Source organism: Chelonus insularis, unplaced genomic scaffold (assembly GCF_013357705.1).
Source record: "Chelonus insularis isolate UGA/USDA-ARS -01 unplaced genomic scaffold, ASM1335770v1 contig_131_pilon, whole genome shotgun sequence".
Classification (NCBI taxonomy): Eukaryota; Metazoa; Arthropoda; class Insecta; order Hymenoptera; family Braconidae; genus Chelonus; species Chelonus insularis.
In genome coordinates, this window is record NW_023276372.1 from 487,342 (window position 1) to 503,228 (window position 15,887).

Sequence of the window (15,887 nt, forward strand, 5' to 3'; positions counted from 1 at the left end):
TTATATTGGATATTTTTTTTTTTTTAATAAAAATATGATGTTTCCTAGATGATTTATTTGACATTTAGGTAAAATGTGATGTAAACAGTATGAATAAAGTCACTGATATTTAAGACCGATAAACTTTTGTTTGTAATAATTTAGATAAGTCACGCTTATTTTTTGCAACTGAGAGTAAAACTTTGTTTCAGTTTTTCAAACCATTACAAATTATCTCTACGTAATGTCAGTTGCGGTTTTGCGTTTCTCAAAATGTACAATTTGTTAATCTTCTTACAAACTCATGGAAGAAAGTAGTGAAAAATATGTCGAATATAAACATAAATGAACAAATAATTATCAATATTTTTGAAAAATTCCAACGAAGATTAATGGAGAATATGAAATATGGCAAATAATAGGATTATAAGTGAAAATGTCGAAATTAACAGGATTGCGAATAGATGAGAATTCAACAGTGGAAACCATAGTCGATGCGTAAGCGGATTGTTTATCTCAACGTCAGCATCGCAAATCCGCATGTCTGACCAACAAAGTTGAGCTGCAAATGTGTGAGGGAGACAGTAAAACTTTGCAAAGTCGAATGAAACGCATGAAGTGTTAGCCAATGATTATTTAAATGTACATTCGCGTATATATAACCAATTTTATACATATCCTTCATGTTGAATGACATGAACCGGATGGAAGTGAAGCAAGAGAGACATGCACGAATATGATGAGAAATCTGCTGATTGTTGGAATCATGAAATACTCGCAGATGTGCACAAACAATTTATTATTATCTGAATCAAACAGATATTCTCGCACTATTATCATTTATCTCTATTATAACACCTCCTGTTGATAATCAATTAACGGTTTCAATCATTAAAAATATATTAACCTCATTATCTCTTTCATTTTCAATAAAACTTTCTAAAATTACTCTTTGATTAACTTCATTTATTTGAGTAAATATCCAATGAATTTCAGCCCTCTATTTGTTAGCTTTGAAATTCAATGTAATTACTGAAAATTCATGATAATTTTGTGTTATTAATAGTAAGAAGTATTACCAATATTTTATGTGAATAAAAAAATTTTAATATCGCTTTTTATGGAAAACTAAATTTACCTCAAAAATAGGATCCATTTTTTCCTAGCAATTTCACCTGGCAAAGTTTACCCAACTGAACATCTAACGTTTAAAGACGATATTTCACAAAGTATAAAAGACTTACAGGATCATGGGTAAGGAAACCGCTGAAGATAATCCCAAGGATGGTGTGTCAGTACCAGCCATTAAACTTGACGATATTTCCAGTGATCCGTTATGTACTATATATCCGGTACGATATGTGAAAACATTTGAATTACCATTTAAATTTAAGATAAATTTAACCACAAAACTCACAGCTACTTATAAAAGATAAACTACGGTGATGTTAAAAGACTTGCTCAATGGTAGGTGTATAGAAACTAGTCGAGCTGTTAAGTACTCAACCGCGTGAATCCACTCGTGGTCTTGGATTACTGGAGAAGCAAAAGAGCTTTAGACTCAATACCACAAACGTCTCAGTAAATTACAGAAGCCTCCAAAACACTAGTTCTTCGTGTGGTGCACCACACTTCCCGTATAATATCCGATAATGTAATGGTGCTGATTCCCATTCGAATATCTTCTGTCGTAAGCGTCGTGACCAGATCGTTTAAGAGACTAGACTAGTGTTTAGCTGGACTCTCTGAGAGCGTGATTGCAACTTACAGTGAAGCAAAACGATGAGAAGAAGAAGGAGGAGGAAAGACAGCATTCAAGTGGAACGAAGTAGGTTCACGGTCACGTTTCCGGTTGCACGACCAGTCCGTGACCTCGAGAGTTGAGAGAAAAACGTGCAAAACCTCGTGCTTACTTCCATCGATTTCATTTGATTATTTTGGCTTAAAAAAGACATTCGTCAGCACATTCCAATCTACGTCAAAAATTGATCAAGTTTTACAAAAATGTTCCATTTGATAAATAACTCATTTAATTATTTGAAAATATCAAGCTTTACGTACTTTATGCTAAAGAGAATAAATGGTTCTAAAACTATTGGCTTAATTAAATTTTTCTCATCTAATTTCCTCCTTTATTTTATCCTATCGTTGGATTTTTTTTGTTATTTTTCTCAAAAGAAGGTTGTTTGAGCATCAAATTAGAGTTTGATGTTTCCCAATAGTTGGTGAATCTTTTTTCGAGCTAGATAAAATGCGGGCAGATGAGAATTGTCTGTAAGAGGATCTAAATAAAATAAGGAAAAGTATAAACTGTATATCGTAGGAAAGATATCTTAGATCAAAGTTGAGTTATCAAAGAAAAATGAGATTATATATATATATATATATATATATATTTATTTATAAAGAAACCATGATGCAATTTGTGGCTGTATTCAAGCTCTTAAAATCTTATCAGTGGTTTGCGGATACTTGAGAAACCTTTACCTTCCCCTTGTTGGAATTTATAATTAAATCCACCCTATCCTCGGACTCCAATTACCGCCGTCTTCACGATAACTAATTAATTGATTTAAGCCTAGATAGCTTGTTACTATTTTTATGCAGAAATGTTAACTTATCAAACTTTATCATTTAATAAAACTAATGGAATAATTATTATTATACACACATTGATAAAAAGTCATGGAAAAGTAGATTAACGTTGTCGAAAATATTATCAAAGTAAAATTGAAATAAATTGTTATTTATTTATTATTAAGCACTCAAATAAATAGCAATGATCATAAATTCGTTTTTATGAGTTTTGTTGAGAGGTAGATTATAAAATGTGAATATTTTATTGATTTGTAATTTAAAAAATATTCGAAAACAAATTTTACCAATTTTAGATAATTAATTATTTTTCAACTCTCAATGCAAGTATTAATTAACGAATGTCGTGTAATTAGTTTATTATGAAAAAAATAATAATAATGGAATAGAATACTTTTTCAAGAGAATCGAATAAAACTTTTGCATCAATTTGATAGTTATTAACTCATTGAAAATTGTGGAAAGGCTAAAAAATCAAATCAAATAAAAAAAAAAAAAAATAAACACTTGATGTAGTTGAAAAGTTGAAGTCTTCAATTTGAATGCAATCTTCTGGCAATATCAACGCCTCCAAAGGTCTCTATCATTCAACATCCTACGTATGTATATAGATAGCTACATCTCAGATGGAACATCTTTCTATTGAACAACGGAGAAATTGCATTATTTAGGAGCAATCTATACACGAAGAGAGAATTTCCTATTAGTATACACATATAGCCTGTCTCGATTTGATCATTACTATAAATATACTTTAATTACATAGAAATTCTGTAAACTGTCTGATAATCTTTTGTCCGGATAATATGCAAATCCTCTCCCATTAAAATGATGATAGAAAAAAAATATTATTGATAAAAATGTAAAGGAAAATTTTTCATAGCATAATATAGTGAATTATAGTATAGAATAATTTATGAACGGATTTGTATCTCGACAGAGGCTCAATTTCTTGAAAAATATACGCAGCTATATGGCGGAAGAGCCGCTAATGAGCTTCTTGAAAAATAGATTCAAAAAATCTGGTTTTATCTGTAAAAGTGGAGATACAAAATAGGTGAAAGGCAAAACTCAAGATATACTATTTGAATATAACAAAGTCGATAGAAATAATATATAAAATAAATTCGTTATCAAACACGTTCGTTTGTAAAAGTCAAACAATATCTTTCTATGCGGAAAATTTGCATTCTGAATTGAGCTTGCGATATCTACAACCGAAAATTGCACAACTTGGTCCTTGGAGACATTACCGTACTCTGTACGGATGTAGTCGAATTTTCTCAGCCATTACCAATAAATTCTCTGACTCGTTATTTTCGCAAGCTATAGCACCAAGTAGTACTTTTACAGCAGCGCACACTTTAAGATCTATAGCAAGACACCGGAACCATCAGAACTTAAATCCTCAGCGATATCTTTTATACCAATTTGCATGTAAACTGCTTGCAAAGTCATGCTCACACACTTGGGCCAACTTGATAGTCTTCAATCCAAATAAACGTTTATGACTAAAGTTGTGAAATTGCAAACATCCAGGAAATGTTGGTCATTATACTGAAGTCGCGGAAAAAACCAACAGAAAAGTATCGTTCATGACATTGCTATTGTTTCTTTCCCTACTTTATTATCATAATTTTTATATTTTATTTAACCTCATTTTCATTTCATGAATTTAGTGGAGAACTAATTTCTTTAACATTGTATTTGAGCTTTTAACAAAATATTATGGAACATTTTTTTTTTGTTTTTGTAAAACATTGTTTCAATTATCTGAGTCTTGAATTTTCATAAATTATAATTAAAATTTTTTTTTTATTAAACTTCGAATAGTTTTATTTTAATAGAAATAAGAAAATGTAGCTGAAATTTTCTCCAAGATAAAAATAAATAATATAAAAAGGATGAAGTTTATATTCATTATTTTATTTTGAAATCTTTTGGAGAATTGTACCATTTTTTTATATTATAATATACTTTGTAAGCTGTCGTAACTTTCTCTTTTATACAAAGAACGAAAACTGTAGAACGTTTTCGAATGTAACCTTTTTTTTTTGAAAAAAAAAGGATAGAGAATTCGTTAAAGCTTTGAGATGCGCTTTAAAAATTTTTATTTCTTGCAAAACAACTTTGTATTTTACTTATTTATGATTTTCTCAATACTTGAAAAAATTCTGTCATGCATATATTTACACACAGCGAAACAGAATGATATAATATCGGAGAAATGAAAAATATTCTGTAGTCTAAAGACTAGAGAGTACAAAATCCATTAAAGAGAAAACAAAATCATAGACCATCAAAAAGGATTTTTGTCATAAATATGATAAAAGTGAACGATCGTTTTTTACTGCTTCTTGAATTTGCTTTTCTTCTTTGATAAATTCAATATTATTTATTACACATCGACAATTCTTATTATTATCATGGAATAATCATTAATAAACTTTATTAAAAAATATTCTACATTTTTTTTTTCGTCGTAAGTTCTGATGAATTTTCATAACCAACAAATAATATTTGATCTCATTGTATATAATAATTGAAGCGTAGAATACACGTTTCAGAGAGGTTCGAACTCGACAATAGCATAACTCAAAGATGAATTTTAGCTAAAGGGTACGCCAGATCCTTGAAGTATCTAAGTGAATGGCCTTGTTTCCTTTATATAAACTAAGATGTACCCAAGCTCAAGATTGCTTCAGGCAACAGAATACACTAAAGACGTAGTGCTAATAAACGCATAGTTTCATCTTGCTTTGCAATACGATCTTACAAAGCAGAATAGAGCATTTAATTACATAAAATAAGATAAAGTGATATAATTTCTCTATTGCTCTCTTCTTAGTCAAATCAATAGTCAGTTTTATGCAATATCTATTTTTGTCATCAACTGTTATCTCTTAAATTCCTATCAAAAATATTGTATATCTAATCGAATCCTAATCTTAGTGATGACATTAATTGAATTGTGCAGGATTAACTTTTCATATCGATAAAAATATTAAATAGATGTAACCGAGGTACTCCTCGAGAGAGTTATTTTCTTGAAGAAAGATTTTTAAAACTCTGAAGCAAAATCTCAGTATAGCAAAAGATTCAAAGAAAAAAATAAATAAAAAAATAGGTAACCAAAGAACTGGAATTGAACACCTATCAACTCCTTCTCTCTTCACCAATAGAGTTTCAAAGTTAGGACTATAGACAAGGTACTGCAGTGGACTTGGGTCGTTGGTATGCAGCCCAATACTTGCCCCGGGTACGCGTTTCCTTTTTAGTTCCGGCAGCGAGTACGCCGTCTCTACAGTTGATTGGTAAAGAGACGTGAAGAGTAAGAGGAAGTGCTACTGCATTGTAAGCGATAAATCTGAGAACTGCCTCTATTAGTGGCAGGAGTTCCTGCAGAACCTCCAACTCCTTCACCAACGTCTCTTTGGTATCATATTCTCTGCTAATCCACCTTACTGCAGATCAAACAGTTTTCCGAATTTTTAATCGATTTATAAAAATATGATGACAAGTTAATTTAAATCAATTTTTTGCGGTATTCCAATCGATTATCCACTAAGTTCGTAGAAGTGCAAAATGGTTATTATCTCTATTTTTACAGATCCATAGCTCAGTGAACTTCTGATTTATCATCTTCTCGTGATTACTTCTCAAATCCATTGACTAGTTGTTTTCAATTTATTTAAAAAATAGCTCTATTCTATTTAATATTCAGTTTACTTAATTTCGTTCCGTGATAAGACCTCTTAAAAATTGAATATCACTTTATTTCACATTGCTATGATTAATTGAAAAGATTAAAATAATATTAATCAAATGATTCAACTCGTTATAATTAAAGTAAAAATTTTTATGATATTGAATAGAATAAATATTTTTCATTCAACATGCAATAAGCTATTTGATTTGATTGCAAGAACATGTTATATACCTCGTCATTTTTATTCTGATGTGTTCTAAAAAAAAATAAATATCTCACTCATAAATTTATCGATTGGAAAAATGAATTCTTCTCTCGATATATAATAATGAGATGAAGAGTATGAGAGAGTAGTCTAACATATCCAATTTCCCTTCTATTTCTTCAGATACGTCATTTTATTATTTTATTTGCCTTCCTTTTCTTTACATTTATACATAAGCACGTATACATTTTGCCTCCTTCAATCCAATACCATGTGAATTTCATTGAAGCACGAAAACGTGACATCGTTGACTATTGGAGAATTTGAGCCACAATCAACGAGGGATTTCTTGAGAAATTTAAAAATTTAACTTGACTTAGTATAAATTTTCACAGTGGAATATGCGGATTTCATGTTTTATATTTTTTCATATGTTCTTCTTGTACACTGCACTTTAACTGCAGTCTACGTGTCTCATTTTATCTGCTGTCAAGGTTGAGGCCTGAGGAGAGTAAAACGTGGCTTGAATTTACGACACATGCTATCAAGGGAATTCTTCAATCAATCCATCATCGAATTTCCAACATCTTGAGGACACTTGTAATATTATCGACTTGTCAATATTCTGTCTTGTCCGTTCTTAAATAGAGTTATCAAAATAAATCAATTTATTGATGAAATAAAATAAGCGATATAAATTATTATACAAAAAAAGAAGAAGTCTGAAAGTCGCTTCAAGCTAAAATTTTATTCAAGTACATCATTGACATTTTATTCTTCAACTTTAAGGAGATATTTTTATTTCTTATTTTTTTCCTGTTCTTTTCTTGCTTGCCTTGGCGGCGAAACAAACTGCTCAATTTGCGGTCCGGCAGGTAAAGTAATGATGGCGATGCTCAATTTCGATTGGTTTAAATTTTTAGAAGAGCTGTATTTTATTTGACGTTGATTAAATATTTTTTATATTAACCCATTTTTTTTAATACAACTTTTATCTTATCACACTCTGTGCTTCGAATTTTTAGATTACACATGTTATTAAATAATCAATCAATATTTCAAATCATACAATACCTCTAAAATATTATTATTCAAAAGAAATAAAGTCAAATAAATTATTAGTATTATGAAATGAAAAAAAATTAGCTTCTTATAGTAAATTATAATAAAATATAAGGAAAAACCTTCTAACATAGAGTTAAGAACTAAATTTCAATGTCCTCCAAGTTATCGATCGACTAAGAAAAAAGTAAAAAAAAAAAAAAGGTAAGATCCTTATTGAAAAGCCCGGAGAAGATGCGTACTCCTATTGGAAGTATGTAGAGAATTCAGTATAAAGTAAGAGAATTTCCTAGAAATCCAACGATAGTCGATAAGAGGTCAGTCTTGTAGACACGGACAGGCCATGGAATGTCTTCAAGAAGGAAATCCTGAGAGTCACTTTTTGATAGCGAACATCTTGCAACTAGAGATTGATGTGAATTTTTTCATGTCCCAATGGCTTCAATGTTTTGCTCATTTCTATTTTTATATACATGTGTATATTTTTATGTATGCATTCACTGATACTCGTGCAAAATTGGAATGTAATCTTAGTAGTGGTATTTTATACAGGTTACAAAAAATAAATCCTTCTCTATATTTTATAGAATTTTTCTAATTCTTTCAAGAATTTTTTTTCCGGATATCATAATAATAAATATAATCCCTTATTATATATTCAAAGCATCTCAAACAATGAGATTTCAAAGAGAACCAAAATAATTTTTTATCTCTAGTGTACTTCAGATCCATAATATTAATTAATTGTTAATTGAAATTTTTTTTGTTTAATATGAAAAACTTATACCATTTCGGAATTTATTCCGTAGCAAAAGCTACGAGTACAGTTGGTACTGAGTACTTAACCACCAAGCGCTTATTGAGTTTAATTTCAAGCAATCGTATTTCTCAACCGGGTCTAAGTGTAACATTCGAAGCAAAGGACAAGGCAACTTTGCTCGTTTATTTCGATTTAGGTGGTCGCAGGTTCCATCTACAGCCGTGACTATTTCATTTTAACAACAGTTGTAATTCTATAACAATAGTGTAGGTATATATAATAACGATCATTTTACTTTGTCAACAAATGAAATGGAAACGATCATTGATTGCAATGTGAGACGTGTTCAATTCATTATTACCAAAAGCTATAAAATATTTGATTGAAAATCAGCGTGACAAATGCAATATGTTCTATAGCTAATTTGTATTATGAAGACAAATAGGCTATGAGAGATTAAATGATTACGTGACAAAACAACTTGTAGACGATAGGAAAAGAGATGATAAAAAAATCTAAAACCTTAACTACTTAGTCAGGTAATCTTCTGTAGAAACGTTTTCATCATTAATTAAGTTCTAAGTTGGATTGGTAAAGTTTTTTCTCACCTCGTCTTTTAGTCCAATCGCTATACTATTTGACGCCAATTTTAACAAACGAAAGAAGAAGAAAAAAAAACCCCTTCCAAATTGTGATAATAAGATTTCTTGTAAAGAAAATAAAGCAAGCCACTTTTATTGCATTTTATCAAAATCAATGTTGATATTCAATGTATTTATATTTTTAATATCATAGATTTGAAGCATATTGAATTTTTTATATCGACATTAAAATTTTATATTTAATTAAAAATTGAAATTATTAGAAATTCTAAACATGAGTGACAAGTTTATAGGAAATCTATAAAAGTTACTCAAACTTTTATGAGACATAAAATAACATAAAGTGCTCGTTTTTTTTTTACGTCAAAAAATAAACACATTTTGTAAATCAAAGCAACTGAAAAATAGCAAAAATGTTTTTTCTACGATTAAAGAAGAATTTTTTTCAAAATATAATAAATTTTGAAAATTCACAAAGTAAACTACACTAAGATAAAGTTAAAACGTCATTGATGTAAGAGAATTAAGCTTGGCTAAATTGGCGATTTAACTTCGTAAAGATCTGCTTACCAGCTCATATACTTTTAAAAGTAACGGAGATTACACCGGTCTAATGAATAAAACTCCATTTTTTTATATTTTTTAATTTAGCAATGTACTACGGATTCACGTTTTTAATGAATAAAGAGTGGGTAAAGATAAAAAACTTATTAAAGTTTTTTTATAAATATAATATTCGTAACAGAAATAAGATGGTGAAATAATTTTCATGATTTATCTAAAGACTATTTTTTAATCAATGAAGATAACAATCTCTTATGAACTCGAATTTTTTTCTCTCGAAATTTCACTTGATTTAAAAAAAATTATCTTTATAACTCCCATTTATTTTCATTTTTCAAAAAGAATTCTTAACTCTTCATAATCTATACTTCTATGTTCTTGACGACACTCTACGATCAACAATTTATTGGTTCTGAGTCTCATCGTCCTACTCTTATACTATTTCTGTCTTTCCGACGACTCTTACTCTAGCATACTCGTAACCAAGAGTCCATAAATTGCAGCTATGCGCCGGAAGAAACGTTAAAGGATGGTAGGTGGAAGTGCAAAAGGACGAAGAGGGAATCACAAAATACCAGGTGAATAGAGATTCCGTGTCCTCGGTTTCTATTTTGCGCGATGATAATTATGCTGGTGGTAGTGGACGGAAAGCAGAGTAAAACGCATCGTCGCACGTAAATACATAACTCTAAAGACACATCTATTTCGCTGTTTATACATGCTATTCTGTTAATTTTAGCTTTATACTGTTTTTCCTTGCTCCATTATTTATTCAAATATTTATCAAATCGTTTGTACACACTATTAGCATATTTTTAATCGTAAAAATATAATAATTCAATGAATTTCTTTCATACAATAATAATCCAGTGTTCGTGCAATTTTGATTGGTAAACTGTAATGTAGATTAGCTCACATGGTAATTTTGAGTCCTTGAGAAGATATAAAATAAAATGTGCGGCTTCAGGACGGAAAAAGTTAATTTTTTTGGAAAAAAACTCTATGACCTAGACACTTTTTTTGCCCGCGAATAATGTTTTTGAAATCAGTGCATTTTTTTACATAAAAAATGCCCTGTTTCAAATGGTGTAATGGAATTTTTTATTAGCCCTATTTTTAATTGCACCAGGACTGAAGTATAATTATTTTTAGAAATAAAATTTTTTATTATTTTGAATAAATTGGAAAAATATAGTGTGAAAGCTTAAAACTTACAGTTTTTAAATCTATTATCTTTAATTACTCTATTTAAGTTGGAGCTTAACTTTTCGATTTTATGACTTGACTAAACTTTGTCTATAGTTTCTATAAAATTGTGGAAAATTAAGTCCAGAAATAAAGATAATTTAAGTAAGAAAATAGAATAGAATATTCCAAAATAATGGCTATGATGTACTGCAGATGTAAAAAATGATATCAATTAATACATGCTAGTCTTTTTTCTGTTTCAATATGTATTCCAATACTTCAAATTGGGTCGATAAAGTAGATATATCACCCTCAGATTCTCAGTAAGTTACATCTAGATGAAGGATCGTTTCATCATTCAAAAGAAAACTGAGCTCCATAGAAGCTATGTTGGTTTATGTTAAAGTGAATAATGTACGAGCTTCTTGAGAAAAATATGAAGCTTTCATCATATATTTTTTTCTTATTTTATCCATTTCTTCCAGACGCTGTTGGTTCAGTACAAAAGTTCGTTTTAGCACTTATCCACAGACCTCGCGCAAGCTAGAATATAGCTTTATATAACTCTATGACATGAGTGTGCTTGCAGTGGAAAATAAGCCTTTTTCCTCCTAATATTTTCTGTTTTTTTATTTCAAGTCGTAATGTGCCTTGAAACTTGATTCTTATTGAATATATATAAGCTTCCTATCGAGCAAGCTGACGTTTACTTCTATTCAATCGATTATCTAACAGCACGTGAAACTAATTGAGCTGAGGAACAAAGGCAAATGGCACGCTTTTGTTAACCAAGTACTTGTAGACAAGGAAATCTCAGTTGATTCTAATTGTATTAATCTTTGAATAATCTATTAAGACATTCAGAGTGCTTTCTATAGTTACTCTGGAGCATTAGAGCTTTTAGACAATTGGTTAAGATGAAAATGATTATGAAGTAACTCACACGACAATTGACGAGATAAGATATCAGTAAGGAAAAGCTGGTAACAGCAAAAGAAAAGCCATGGCGAGGACTTTTGGATATAAAGCACAAAGCGTCGGAATGCAGGGGATTGAGACACCGGAAACGGAAACCATTAATGGCGGAATGGCGCAGTGAGTGCCGTCAAGAATGGATAGGATGGAAAAGGTGAGAATGATAAAGAGGAGAAAGAGGGAGGACATTGTAGAGAGTGAGAGGATAAAAGTTGAGAGATTGGCGCACAATACCATTGTGAATTCGTAACCACGCGTTCGCTTTCTGGCACCAACACTGAAAATCTCTTTCTATGGTTTTTCATTTGTCTATGTATGTATATACACATGCAAACTACTACTTTGTCCTTCATCATTCCACTATTTTTCCCACCTACCCTAGAATGTCATGAGTATAGGCCGTTATGTGAAGCTTTGCTTCTATTATATACTATTTTTAATCCTCTATGAAGTGAATCTCTTGAACTGCATATAAAACTCTTGCTTCAATGTAAATACAACTACATATATATATTTTTTCAAAAGAGTAATTAACATTATTAAAAAATGTCACACTAATAAATTAATAAAAAATGGACACATTTTCATTTGCTTTTGGAATACAATTTTTTATTCCATGACCCCGATCTTATTTTTCTTTCCGAGCTTGAATATCAGGCGAGATGTCTCAAAAATTAAATGGACCATGTACAGGACTCCAAATGATGGGTGGATTTAAATTGCTACCCAGATGAATTTTCGATGCTGCAGCAAAGTTTAGTCATGAGTTGCACTAATAAATAAACTCATCCCTCAACTTTAATTAAATTTCTCTTTGATTAAATAATCTAGTTTGTCATCTACTTTATCTTTTTTTAATTTCATTTCATTTTTCCAACAATGATTACTTTTTTGTTCGTAATTTATAAGGTTCATTATTCAAATCGATTACATATAATCTACTTTTTAATCAAAGCCTTTTTTGCAAATCTTTTACAAGAATTTTTTTATTTTTCGAGTTGAAAAAAATTTCAATTAAATGGTTTTTTTTTTTTTATTTAAGAGTTCATCAATTTTAACTATAAGCCACGTAGACTTTGACAGAATGAGAACCGAGTCCTATTTGAGCTGAACAAATCGGCGACATCCATCGATCAAATGTCGTATGCTAGGCTGAGAGTACAAGTGATATAGATACAGCAGAATCTCTATCAGTAAATATACCCTTACCCTTATTCGACGAGAGCCAGATATAGAGGCAAAGAGGATACCTATGGGGATATGTGATAAAATCTCTTATACAATGGTTGTTTGCTCTAGCAATTATTCACCGTACGCACATGTAACGCATATGAATTCTTTTTATCATTTTTACTATTGTCTCATGATTTGTATCCAGAGGAATTCCAGACAATTCACGATGGAGATCAGATGTTATTTATATTTTATATCCTTATTCCTAACCAAATGTGTTTCTTTCATCTTCATGTCACGTATTTCACGTCAAATTTTAGTAATACCAAGAAATATATAACATGTTGAAGAGCAAAGAAAACGGCATTGATGAATTGCCTAGCAAAAAAGTACCCTAAGAATAAAAGATATAGAATATTATTGTCATTGTGAAGTATATTTGAAGACAATGAAATTTTTTTGCTACTTTAAATTTAAATATTTTTTTTTATTATTAAAAATTAAACGACTGTTGAGGAATTGAAACTTCTAGGATGATGAAGAATTCAAAAGTTAAATATCACATGGTATGATAAATCAATAGAATAAGTAGACGACCTTCTGAGGCCATCGACCATTCCCTGGCGTTTGTGGCAAGTCCACATTATGGTTAGTGTGGTTTCACTTGACACACGTTAACAAGTGCAGTAGTGTGAAGCAAACCGGTCTTTAGATGTTCATAAAAGAGCATAACATCGTTTCTATCATCAATGACCATATTTTTTCATTGAAATATTTTTTCATGCCTTTCTAAATAATTCCATTGAAATTTTTTCCCGATTTTAAATAAATAGAAAATTAGACATTGTTGTAAAATTATTTGCACACGTTAAATATTAGTGCTTATTATGGTAATTAGTAATTATACAGTTAAGTTATATGAGATGTCTGAATGTAGTATAGAATGATATCTTTGGTATGAATTCAAAAATACTAGTATAATAAATGATTTAATTCATTTATTCAATAAACACTGCATATCATTATTCTAAACATAAACATTATTCTCCTTAATGAGAAAAAGAAGGTTAATGTTTTATAGATAAAATCAAAAAAAGTCAACTGAGCATGAAGAAACGGAATATAATTATTTATTCTTAGAGTTTTTCCGCAAAATTTAAAAAGTTTTCCGGTTGGAACAGCTGCGATCTCAAAGAGCAGCTATTTTAATTGGGTTCGTCACTACACTCATTTGTCTGAGTATAATAATCAAAACACTCGAGCATTAGTTAGTTCATAATCCAGGAAATTAATGTGAGCTCGTACTATTCCTCCATACAGGAAATAAAATATAGAATCTATTTAATCTTAAAAAATCCCCAAAAAAGTTCACCACAGACTTTGTAAATAATTAGAACATGAATTTGAACATTCTGTTAAAAGTGTGCTTTTAGAAAGATAAGTAATAGCTTATAAGTTTCCTCCACTTATTATTACCTCCACATTTCAAAATAATACCTATTACAAAATTATTACTAACGAGCTAGGCATAAGTACTGGCTTATTATGTATTCACTTAAGTAGTAGTATAGAATTCTATATACATTGTTTACATTGTACTTGTATAGCTATTATGTCTACCATGTAAAGTTTTTATTTTTAAAATAATATTGATTAATTAATAATAAAGTGAAGTGATTCAATGGTAATTTGCAAAAGAAGAATGAATAATAGGAGATTTTTAATAATTAATTGACGACTGAATCGAGAGTCAATTAAATTGCAGTGTTATCGATGAGATCGATCGAGTTTCTAAGAAAGCCATAGATTGTTCGTTCGAGAAACCGTTTTCCGCCAATAGTAGAGGTATACCTACGACCGGAATTCCAAAACTATCTGCAGGGCAATGTATCCCCTGTTCTTGAAATTGATCACGGTCGAGACCATGGTGAATTACAGCCACTATCAGTCTAAAAGATTACCAGCAATATCATTTACGAATAAAAAATGTTAGAAAATTGATAACAATTAAATAATTATTGTCAAAGATACAAATTGAATGATAAAATTTTTTAGAGAGAAAAATAAATAAAAAAAATCATTAAAGTTTTCTACTATTAAGCTTAACAGTTTTCACCTTGGAAATCTAAAAAAAAAACTATTCAACTAATATTTTGTTGATAAAAAGAGAAACTTTTTTCAGAGTACTCGATACTCACGAATTGAGTAGTACGTACTTGACTGTTATGGAGTATTACGTAAACCACAGCTTATTTTATAGTCTATAGCAACAATTACAAGTTGAACAGCCAAACTAATTGATCACCAAGCTCTCTTATGGTCAACATTGTTCAGAAGAACCTTAACATAGATAAAAACTCCATAAAAATAAAAAACAAAGACGTCCGATATTTATTTACAAAGTGTTCAAACAGTTTACAGATAAAAAAGTAAAAAAATGAATTAACCTAGTTTGAAAAAAAAAGAAAAAATATTCACAGACATAAAAATATAACAATGTAATTTAGTTGCAACAATGATAACCTGTTTATTACTTAAAACTTCTATAAATATCCGCTTTAGATAAATAAATATGTACCGACTCACCTACATTGATAGGAAAATAAATACAGGTGCATTAAAAGAAAATATTTAATAACAAAAATGGAAGGTTTCGATAAATATGTTTGACTGCAAATAAATGCAGCGTTAAATAATTTAGTTCATGAATTTATCTTATCAGACATCGTTATCTTTTATTTTTCAGTAACTTCTTATCACTTAAAAATCATTAATTCACTCAACTGTCATTCTACAATCAAAAATTATCAACACAGTCGTGATAAAAATTCAAAACAATTCTCTAACAGATGCGAATCTTCTTGTCAATTTATGTAAAGCATAATAAATATGAGAAATGATATATAATTTTGCAATAAGTGTTGTAGTAATTTCAAGACTTTCTAGTGTAATCATTCATCAATTTATGGAGTTTAACACGGTAAAATAGATAGTCATTTAATGAGCAATTACAAGACTACAATAATACAGAGATACTTGGGAGGACTTAAGCATTAAAATTAAAGTGAAACGGTA

The 15,887-nt window shown here is 29.8% G+C and overlaps 1 protein-coding gene across 5 annotated transcripts in view; it reads right to left on the reverse strand.

Moving 5' to 3' along the window:
• Positions 1-15,887, reverse strand: part of Pgant9 (polypeptide N-acetylgalactosaminyltransferase 9) — a 63,322-nt gene that overhangs the window by 41,059 nt on the left and 6,376 nt on the right. Inside the window, exon 1 of one of the 5 annotated variants that reach the window (XM_035092670.1) lies at positions 15,399-15,458. The exons of 3 other annotated variants lie outside the window; for them this stretch is intronic. The gene's annotated coding sequence lies outside the window, so the exon portion shown is untranslated. Of the gene's footprint in view, positions 1-1,223; positions 1,712-15,398; positions 15,459-15,887 lie in introns of those variants that run through there. One more of the 5 variants, XM_035092661.1, reaches the window with a different exon arrangement.